General features: G+C 42.2%; 1 protein-coding gene across 3 annotated transcripts in view; it reads right to left on the bottom strand.

Annotated features, from left to right (window-relative positions):
* The window catches only part of CNOT1 (CCR4-NOT transcription complex, subunit 1), an 82,945-nt gene extending 75,484 nt beyond the window's left edge, over positions 1 to 7,461 (bottom strand). For all 3 annotated transcript variants that reach the window (XM_010861840.1, XM_010861839.1, XM_010861838.1), the window contains exon 1: positions 7,318 to 7,461. The gene's annotated coding sequence lies outside the window, so the exon portion shown is untranslated. The remainder of the gene's footprint in view (positions 1 to 7,317) is intronic.
* Positions 7,462 to 10,757: the final 3,296 nt, after the last annotated feature.

Here is a 10,757-nt window from a genome sequence, read left to right as displayed (position 1 = left end):
AACGCATATATATGGAATTTAGAAAGATGGTAACAATAACCCTGTGTACGAGACAGCAAAAGAGACACTGATGTATAGAACAGTCTTATGGACTCTGTGGGAGAGGGAGAGGGTGGGAAGATTTGGGAGAATGGCATTGAAACATGTATACTATCATGTATGAAACGAGTCGCCAGTCCAGGTTCGATGCACGATACTGGATGCTTGGGGCTGGTGCACTGGGACGACCCAGAGGGGTGGTATGGGAAGGGAGGAGGGAGGAGGGTTCAGGATGGGGAACACATGTATACCTGTGGCGGATTCATTTTGATATTTGGCAAAACTAATACAATATTGTAAAGTTTAAAAATAAAATAAAATTAAAAATTGTTAGAGTAAAAATAAAATAAAATAAAATTTCCCTGGAAAAAAAAAAAAGTAATTTTCAAAAACAAAAGGTCAATAAAAGTTTATTGCATATTCCAAGATTCTCTATACAGAAATCCCAATCTACAGAGGTCTGAACCTCATTCCCTGTGCAGAAAAGAGTTAATTTAACAGAGAAGGCCTGAGACTGCTTCTCCTTAGGAAGACTTGCCAGGTTGGCTCTTTGCTGTTGTCAGTACTTGGATTTTGAGAGAATTCCCATTCCCAGAATGAGGCTCACTGTGCCTAAACTGTACCCAAAAAAGTGGCTTATACTGAACAGCTGTTTTCCCTCTGGGAATCTGGAATTTTTCTATGTGGTAGGCAGAAGGTGCCTTCATGACCAACCGAGGCACTGAGTCTCTACGAGCTTCCTTGCCAGCCAACATTTTATACACATGTGTTGTCACAAGTGCTAGAGGAATTAAGTGAGTCCTGCGTGACTCCCACTGGGAGAGGCTCAGGCACGGGAGAACAAGCCCTAGTTTTCTTTGGCTGTTGTTTAACCACTAAGTTGTGTCCGACTCTTTTCCAACCTCAAAGACTGTTCGCCGGCAGGCTCCTCTGTCCATGGGATTTCCCAGGCAAGAATACTGGAATGGGTCACCATTTCCTTCTCCAGGGAATATTCCTGATCCAGGGATGAAATCTGCATATCCTGCATTGGCAGGTGGACTCAGCATGTTTGCTTTCCTGATTTTGCTTTGTATTCTTGTAATAAATCACAGCCCTGAGTAGAGCCATATGCCAAGTCCTGTGAGTCCTTCTACAAAATTACTGGACACCCACCTCCCAACACATTCATTCTGTTACTAGCCAAGAAGAAATGCCTTCTGAAGGTAAGTGGACTCAATTTGTGGGTCTCTTCTCTAGAATGTGCAGAATCCATTTGAGAATTTTACATTTTATCATAAAGACAATTCTGGAAGCTATTTGGATTGGCTGAGATACATGAAAGACATGGAGGTCAACTGTAACTGAAGTAAACTTAGTGAGGGAGAGAGTAAGTTGGCAGGGGGAAGGTGGAATATTTGAGAAGGTACAGGGCAGGGCTAATGATGAAAGGACTTTCTTTGGCTTTTACTAAAGACAGATGGAGAATCAATGAACAGTTTGAACGGAAGACACGACCTTAGTTTTAAAACTGTAAGAATCACTCTAGATGATGAGAATAAACCAAAGGGGAGCCAAGGGTAGAAAGCAAAGTAGATAATAGCACATTAAGAGAATTAGTGACTAAAACCCAAACACAGAAGAACTCTAAAAAGCTATACACATATCCCAAAACTAGGTCAGTATATTAAAGCAATTTATCATACCAACATTTTGTAGTTGCCAAAGTCCTTGAGGGCTTACTGACTGGAAAAGACAAAAATCAAAATGAAATACTTTCAAGGAATTTTTAAATTTTACCTTTGGACAGACAATCTCAACTGCTGTAACCTCTAGCATAACTGTTTGAAAAGGGAAGAGAATTATTCCTAAAATACTCATGCCATAATAGTGACTATTTATACATGGTATACATCTCTCTTCATTACCTAAAGAACAAAGAGCACCAGCATAAATAATTCAAATTGTGGACACCCCCAAATTATGTATTTCCAGGCTTAGAAAGATTTAGTGTAAAACTTTCTTAGAACCCACCTGGCAAGGAATAAGGAAATATTCAAGGGTATAAGAGTCGACAGGTAATAAATTGGTTTGAAATGAAAGCTCTGCCAAGGATAAAAACAAATTGATCAAGAGCTGACTTACTTCATAACTATGTCACTTCAAATATGCCAATTTTACTCAAGGCAATGGAACCTTAATACTAACTCAAAAAACATTTAATAGCCTTGTGTGGATAGCTTCGCAATTTTATTTATTTTATGGCCACACAGCACATGGGATCTTAGTTTCCCAACCAGAGACTGATCCAGCACTTCCTGAAGTAGAAGCATAAAGTCTCAACCACTGGACCACCAGGAAAGTCTCTTCACACTTTTAATAGAATACAATCCGTATATCAGCATATGCTATGCTATGCTATGTCAAGTCGCTTCAGTCGTGTCCAACTCTGCGACCCCACAGACGGCAGCCCACCAGGCTCCGCCATCCCTGGGATTCTCCAGGTAAGAATACTGGAGTGGGTTGCCATTTCCTTCTCCAATGCATGAAAGAGAAAAGTGAAAGTGAAGTCATTCATTCGTGTCCGACTTTTAGCGACCCCATGGACCGCAGCCTACCAGGCTCCTCTGTCCATGGGATTTTCCAGGCAAGAGTACTGGAGTGGGGTGCCATTGCCTTCTCCAATATATATATCAGCATACTTTAAACAACTGTTAGTGTTAGCAAAAAACAATTTATTTATAAAAATGGAAAAAGTGAAAAGATCTCAAAAAGCATGCTTACTCCAAAATCAGAAAAGAATCAGTTCTTGATCTGAAACCAAATATTCAGAAGCATCTTCCCAGTAACATGTGCAAAATTACAAAGCTATGCCATATATTTAAGACTGCTAAAAAAATTAGAGAACTCTTCTTAGAGCTATACCTTAAAACTCTAACTACACCAAGAGAAAACTTACTCAAATATCTGTCACAATTCAATTTACAGTGAAGAACATTTAAAAATTTATGTAAAAAAAAAAATTTTTTTAAAGCCACTCATCCTTTGAAGGCCTCAAAAGAAATGCAAGTTTATTACACTGAAGTTCAATAATGCCTACTTTCAATAACTGTAAGAGAAAAGACTATCTTTCTGTCATACTTGAGTTTTATATTTTTCACACTGAAGAGATGAAAAACTCAAATCTTGTATCTTGTCCTCCAAAAATTAGTGGTTGATCATAGATTATCCTCACCTTTTTGATGAACGATCAAAGTCTTCCTTGTACTTTAAGCAGTATGGCAAGACAGAACCAACAGTAGGCTAGAGTAGGAAAACCTGGTCTAACACTAATCTAAGGAAGTCACTTCAATTTCCTGGGCTTCAATTTTCTAAACATACCATTAATTCTGTATGACTAGATTTCAAAGTTTAACTTTCCAAAAGATGTCAACTGAATTGTAAGTATATATAGCTTGAAGAGAAACAGCCTGTGCCCTCAAAGAACAAAAACCAGGGTGTATGGTTTTCCAAGAACGCCGTGTTCCGTGTTCTATAAATCTACCCAAGTGTAACAAATGGAAGCATTATTCAATTACAACTCAGGACAACTGTATGTGTTTGGAGAATGAGAGACTCCTTACCTACTACAAAGTAGGATAGAAAACTTACAAATCAAATATGGTACAGGTAAGTGAAACTAGCCAAGAGGAAGAAGAAATTAATTTGCTTAGGGAAATCAGGGAAAAGATTATAGACGGTACATGTGAATACAAATTGGAATGGTAATATTTTGTTAACTACAGATGATGACACTCCAGACAATAGGGGCACCACTCTGCAACAATCTTTTAACTACACCATATTAGTAACATGTTGCTATGAGTACAGAGGGATCAATACTTACACAGTGATAGGTCAAGGTACTGAAAAACTTGAGTACAGAATGCCTAGATTCAAACCAATGACTTGGTAGACAATTTGTCATTAATATAAAGAACTAACTGTATTCCTGGAATCATTTACATTTTCATGTATTATTTATGTAATAAAGAAATCCAATAAAAGATACTGGAGATCAGTTAGAATGATAATGAAAAAATGACAGGGTCTGAAACAAAGAAGGAACTACTCCGATTATGAGTTCACAAAAAAATTAACAGTAACGCTGCATTTCAAACCTAAGAGCTCTAAATCCAAGGTGACAAACTTTCAAACTAATTATCTAAAAGGGGAAGTGTTGAGCTCTTAATATGAAGCTTAAGAGCAATAAAATGGTATCTTTCAAAATAATGCTTTCACTTTACATTTCATATAATTAGCCCACCACCACAAAACAAGAACAAAAAAACCCACGAGAACAAAACCTACACCTCCACCGCAGACACCTCAACATATCCTCCAACATTCTAATTTAGCCTAGAGGCAGAAATGCATTTTTTTTTTTCTCCCAGAAATGCATTTCTCAAACCTATACTCCATACTCCCAAAGGCTGTATTTCCTTCAAATCTCAACACAGGATTTCAAATTAAGTCTACATATCTACTGACTTCTCAAATGAGTTTTTCAATGAATAATTTTATTCGCTTTGCTACATTCTTGCAAATACATGAATGAAAAGTACCTTAAAATTAACTATTGTGTACATAAAGGATGCAAAGGTTTTGAGCCCATTTTAGCTTTGAAATATGCTTCTTAAAAATTGTAAGCAAATAGGAAAGGAACTGCAGGATCCTTCTTTATATAAGGTCTTAAAATAAGACTCAGTAGGATGCCATTTTGAAACTTCCCAGCAGGAAGTTCAGTTTGGACAGAGGGCCAGTTAAATGCTTTGACCAATATTTTTTAAATGACTTACAAGTTAGTTTTGCTCTCTTACCAAAAAAAAAAAAACACCAAGTTTATGACTGGTACTGCTGCTGCTGCTGCTAAGTCGCTTCAGTCGTGTCCGACCCTGTGTGACCCCAGAGACGGCAGCCCAGCAGGCTCCCCCATCCCTGGGATTCTCTGGGGAAGAACACTGGAGTGGGTTGCCATTTCCTTCTACAATACATGAAAGTGAAAAGTGAAAGTGAAGCCGCTCAGTTGTGTCAGACTCTTAGCGACCCCATGGACTGCAGCCCACCAGGCTCCTCCGTCCATGGGATTCTCCAGGCAAGAGTGGGGTGCCATTGCCTTCTCTAAATTTTGTTAGTTCAAGAATCATAAACATCATACCAAAAATAAGTATCTTGAAACATCTGGGCATCCAATTTACTGTAGACAAATTCTCTTACATAGTATTGAGTAACAAAGATTTGTTACATGGTAGAATGAAATAAAGATTCAAGTTCATAAATTCATAAACTTAAGTTGGTTAAAAAGAAACTTCTCATAACTAGATCAGGATCTAACCAAAAACATACTTGGAAAAAGCAACACTCAAGGATAATTTGCTATTAGTCTTTAAGCATGTTGTCAAGAAATAAGCATTTCCTCTTCTGTCCTCCGAGTTTTTTTTTTTTTTAAATGACTTAACCCAAAGTTAGGAGATTACAGTACTTAGCAGACAAGATCCATATTAAAGAGACCAGTACTTAAAACCCCAGCAGAAATCTAAGAGACTATATTTCTCTCTGGCTAAGCCAGAGATCCATTTGAGTTAGGAACCAAAAGCATTTCATTTCTGTTCCACAATAATGCCAGAAAAGGGTGCCTTAAAACTGCTAAAATTACAATCTTAGGCAAGAAAGGGTAAGACGTTGTTATTGATGGTCAAATTTTTGCCTTGTTTCCACGGAAGGAATTGGGACCCTTCACTTGTTGAAAAGGGACCAACTCTCCAAACAAGTTTTATTAGCATGCTACCATTTCAAAGCACAACTAGATGCCTACGTTATGCATCATTGGCTCATTTTCTTCTTAGACAAGGTAACAATTTGGAATGTCCTAAAACAGGATAATTTAAACTGTTACCATATATCTTATTGAGAGCTAAAATACTACACTGCCAAATCTCTGGAAGGATAGACATGACAACCTGAGGATATTAAACCCAAATACTTCTACACAAACAAGTTTGTTCTTAATCTGTTTGACCTACTTCCTGATTTTGTATTTGTCCAATCATTTTTCCATCCGTGTATCCCTACTATCAAACGGACTGTTGCGAGGCAAACACTCAGAATTTTCTCCGCCAAAAGTAATCAACTATACTCACTCAATTATTAACTGTTAAACTCCCCAAGGCAATTGAGTTACAGAGAAATAAAAAGGGAGACTAAGAGTTAATACTTTCAGGAAATAAATACTTTTAAGAGTCCTAAAATATGTGATGTCTGAGTGACTTCAAAGGGAAAAGCTTTCTGCTCAAAGTTTATTTTAAACACATCTCTAAACCCACAGACATCAAGCATTAAAGTTTAATCCTAGGAAGGGTACTCATCTGTGGGAACCCAGTTGGGTGAAATCTGCAGAGGGGGTGGGACTGAAAAAGAACATTTGTGCTTTTGGCCTTATGTAACCCCCCTGGAGACCCATAGTATCTCTCACTGAGGCCTCCCAAATGCTCAGCTCACTAGGAGGGCACTTCTCCTGGGCGAGTAGCACCGCTACTACAGAACAGACACTGAGCCAGGTGGGTGGGGGCCGACTTTGGAGACTGACTGAGCGCCCGGGCGCGCGAGTGGAACAAAACCTGTGGCAAGAAGTAATGAGGAAGTGCTCGCTCCCGCCCGCCCCTCCCACCGGCGGACACCCGAAACACTCGGGGTTTGACAACGTGCTGGGGGGCGGGGAAGGGGACAGGCAGCTCCAGGTCCACCGAGAGGAACCCGGAGTCGGCAACTACTCCGAACACACGGCACCTCGCCCCCACCCCATCCCCCCCCCACCACCCCCCGCCCTGGAGCTAGGCCTCCGAGGCCGAAGCCCGCAGCACCCATCCGGCAGTTGAGGAGCTCGTGGAGTCTGCAAAGGGTGCAGTCCGCGCGAAGCGAGGCCCCAGCCGCCCCAAGTGCCGCCAACGCCGCCCTCAGAGCCGCCAGGCCCGGGCAAGGGGGGGCCAATCCCGGGTCTCATTCCGCGCCCTGCCCTCGGTTTCGTAGAGCTTTCACCAAGCCCTCTTCTCTTCAGGAGCCGAAGACTCCGCGGGCCGAGGGGAAAGAGTCCGCCCTCTCTCGCCTCGCCACTTCTCCGTCCCGACTGCCCCTCACACCTCGGAGCCCCGGGAAACGCTCCCAGTGGCCCCGGGACCATCCCCGTTCCTTCCCGCACCGGCACCCGCGTTCCGTAGCTGACACCGCCCGCCGGCCTCGGCACCCGACCCCAGCCCACCACACCTCAAGCGGCTCCGGCGGCGCTGGACACAGGAAACTCCTGGGTCCCCGACTCCGGCTTTCCTAGACCCCCTCTTCGGTTAACTCCGCTTGTTTCTCTACAAAATGGCGCCGGAGGTCGCGCGCTCACGTCGCGGCCTTTCCCCTCCCCGTTCTCATTTCATCATTTGCTGCCCGCCCGAGGAGGGATGGACCCAGCACCAGCCAATGATCGCACCCCGCCTGTGGCTCCCGCCCAATCACCGGCAGGTGCCCGCGGATTTAAACCAATCACACACTATCACTTGCAGAAGTCAAGGAAGAAACCAGGCTCCTGCTAGCAACTACCAATCCAGACTCCTACTTCGCGGGCTTTGGCCAATTGCCGTTCACCAGTCCCCAGGGACCAGAGTCGGCGCCCTCGCGCCTGCGCTCGAGGCGAGGGCCAATGGGGAGAAGCAGATAACTTCGATTTGGGGCTTCACGGACTTCCCACCTGCCCTCGAGGTCCTCGATCAATTGGGGTCTGGTAAAGCCTCTGAGAAACAATAAATAAAGGAGGGGGCCCTTAAGCCCTCTCCACCTTGTGAGGTAACTACTCTGAGTTAGAGTGAAAAACAGCCTTCCAGTACTCTCCTTCCTCTTTCGAAGTGTCAAGCGTCCGGTAGACCACGGGGATTCCCAATCTTAAACATTCCCGTCCTCCCCCGCGTCTCTTTGGCGGGGAACGCCGGTTACGAGAAAGCTACAAGCAAGCCAGGCTCTAACTAGAGCTCTGGCGCTTTGCATCCTGGGATGTGTAGTCCTCCCCCTCAGCCCATTCCTGTCGCAAAAGTAGTGCGAGTTCCTTCCTCATTTACGGCGCCCCAGGAAGAGCAATGCATTCTGGAGAACGTAGTCCCGTTTGGTACTCTCATGCTCCCATCAGGAGAACTTTCCCGTCTAGTTCTGCCTCTGGAAGAAGGCACTCCTTACGAAGAAATAGGAAACTCTTGGGTTCTTTGTTTGGCTTAGTCCCTGTTAGTGGTAGCAGAAGGAATACTTATGCCCTTTGCTGTCAGGAGAAAAAAATATAGAAACATCTTTTTTAACATTTTGTGGTTAAAAAAAAAAGATTTTGTGGTCACCTGTATCCAGCTCAGGGGTGGGAGAAGTAAGAAGAAAGTGTTGACTGGTGGCTTTTTTACTTTTTGAAAACACGTATCGTTGTCATCCACGTCTTGGGGCTACGCGGAGTTGTCTCCTAGCCATCTCTCCTACTATCTTTTGTGTCTAAAAATAGTTAAAAAAAAAAAAAGTTGTGGTAAGGCCTGTGGCCTTCTGAGATGTCCCACACTCTGTGGAGTATGTTTCTAAGTCCATATCTTACCTTAAAAAAAAAAGTGGTAAAAACGCTTAACAAAATTTACGTTTTTATGTGTATTGCATGTTGTTGTTCAGTATTGCATAGTAGTGTTAAAATTTTATGCATATTGCTGTGCAGTGGATCTCTAGAAGTTTTTCATCTTGCAAAACTGAAGCTGTGTACCGGTCAAACAACTCCTCATCTCCTCCCTCCAGTCCTTGACAGCCACCCTTCTGTTTTCTAAGAGTTTGACTACTTTAGATACCTCTTTTAGGTGGACTCATGCAGAATTTGTCTTTTTGTGACTGACTGATTTCTCTAACCTCCTAAAAACACTTTTTGACACCTGCCTTGGTTGGACGCCAACTCTTGCAGCAAACTTTTACTGAGTATCTGGTGGTTTCAAATACCTGTAGGATACCCAAGGACCCCATGTACAATAAGCACAAGGGTTGCTTCAGTCTTGTTCATAGCTGTATTCCAGCACCTAGCACAGTGCCTGGCACTTGATAGACATGTGAGCAAATAAATGTTGAAAAATCATGCAATGGAGAATTGGATTTAAAACATTATAATGTTAGTGATAGAAGACTCCTTAAACAGACCAGTGAGCGAGTGAAGTCGCTCAGTCGTGTCTGACTCTTTGCAACCCCATGGACTGCAGCCCACCAGGTCCCTCCATCCATGGAATTTTCTAGGCAAGAGTACTGGAGTGGGTTGCCATTTCCTTCTCCAGGGGATCTTCCCAACCCAGGGATCAAACCCGGGTCTCCCGCATTGTGGGCAGATGCTTTACTGTCTGAGCCACCAGGGAATCAAGGATTAGAATATAAGTCCTTCCTATACCTTGTTGCTGTATAAAATTGCTGGAACCTCAATGGATAGCAGAATTTTAGGCAGAGTTATCAAAACTGAAAATGCATAGACCCATTGATCCAGTATCTAATAATTTATTCCACAGGTGAATATTGAAAATTTGTACAGAGATGGATGTTTAAAGATATTAATTGATGGGGTTAATGAGGTCCTAAAAGGTTAGACACAATAGAAAAGAAGACAAATAAGAGTATGGAATACCACAAAGCTTTTTAAAACTATAAGTCTGTAGGTACTAATATGGAATGATTCAAAGATTTATTGTTAATCGTTAGGTGCAGAATAAGAAAAACAAAACCAAAAATGGATAGCATAATCAGTGTGTTACCATTTGTGTAGGAGAAGTGAACTATATTTGTATTTACCTATAAATAAATGTATAAAAAGATTTGAAAATATATGCCATTTCCCCCAGCCGACATCAGTGGTTATCCCTGGGTAGGGAGTGGAATGAGGAAGAGTAAAGGGAGCTTTTGCTTTTTGTTTTGTTTTCAGTCAGTCAGTTCCGTGGCTCAGTCCTGTCTGACTCTTTGCAACCCTATGGACTATAGCATGCCAGGCTTTCCTGTTCCTCACCAACTCCCAGAGCCTACTCAAACTCATGTCCATCGCGTCGGTGATGCCATCCAACCATCTCATCCTCTGTCGTCCCCTTCTTCACCCACCTTCAATTTTTCCCAGCATCGGGGTCTCTCCCAATGAGTCGGTTCTCTGCATCAGATGGCCAAAGTATTGGAGTTTCGCTTGAAAATCAGTCTTTGCAATGAATATTCAGGACTGATGTCCTTTAGGATTGACTGGTTGGATCTCCTTACAGTCCAAGGGACTCTCAAGAGTCTTTTCCAACACCACAGTTCAAAAGCATCAATTCTTCGGCACTCAGCTTTCTATATAGTCCAACTCTCATATCCATACACGACTACTGGAAAAACCATAGCTTTGACAAGATTGACTTTTGTTTTGTTTTATTACCATACTATTCGAACTTTTGAAAAGAGGATGTATTCATGTTTTATTTGTATAATTTAAAATATATTTTTTAAAAAGATACCTGTAGAGGTCAGCTATCTAAGATCAATACTGTAATTCTACAACTAGAATTGTAGTTGGTCTTAGACATAAATCTCCTAAAGTAAAGTAAGTTGAATGAAATAAAGCTAAGTTACCTTTCCCCACTTCAGCTTATCTTTACCCTAAGGCTGCTCTGGGAGACCCTTCTGTCCACTCCCAACCCCTCCCTCCC

The sequence above is a fragment of the Bison bison genome, unplaced genomic scaffold (genome assembly GCF_000754665.1).
Source record: "Bison bison bison isolate TAMUID 2011002044 unplaced genomic scaffold, Bison_UMD1.0 scf7180017864473, whole genome shotgun sequence".
Lineage (NCBI taxonomy): Eukaryota > Metazoa > Chordata > Mammalia > Artiodactyla > Bovidae > Bison > Bison bison.
This window is presented reverse-complemented; position numbering and strand designations above follow the sequence as displayed.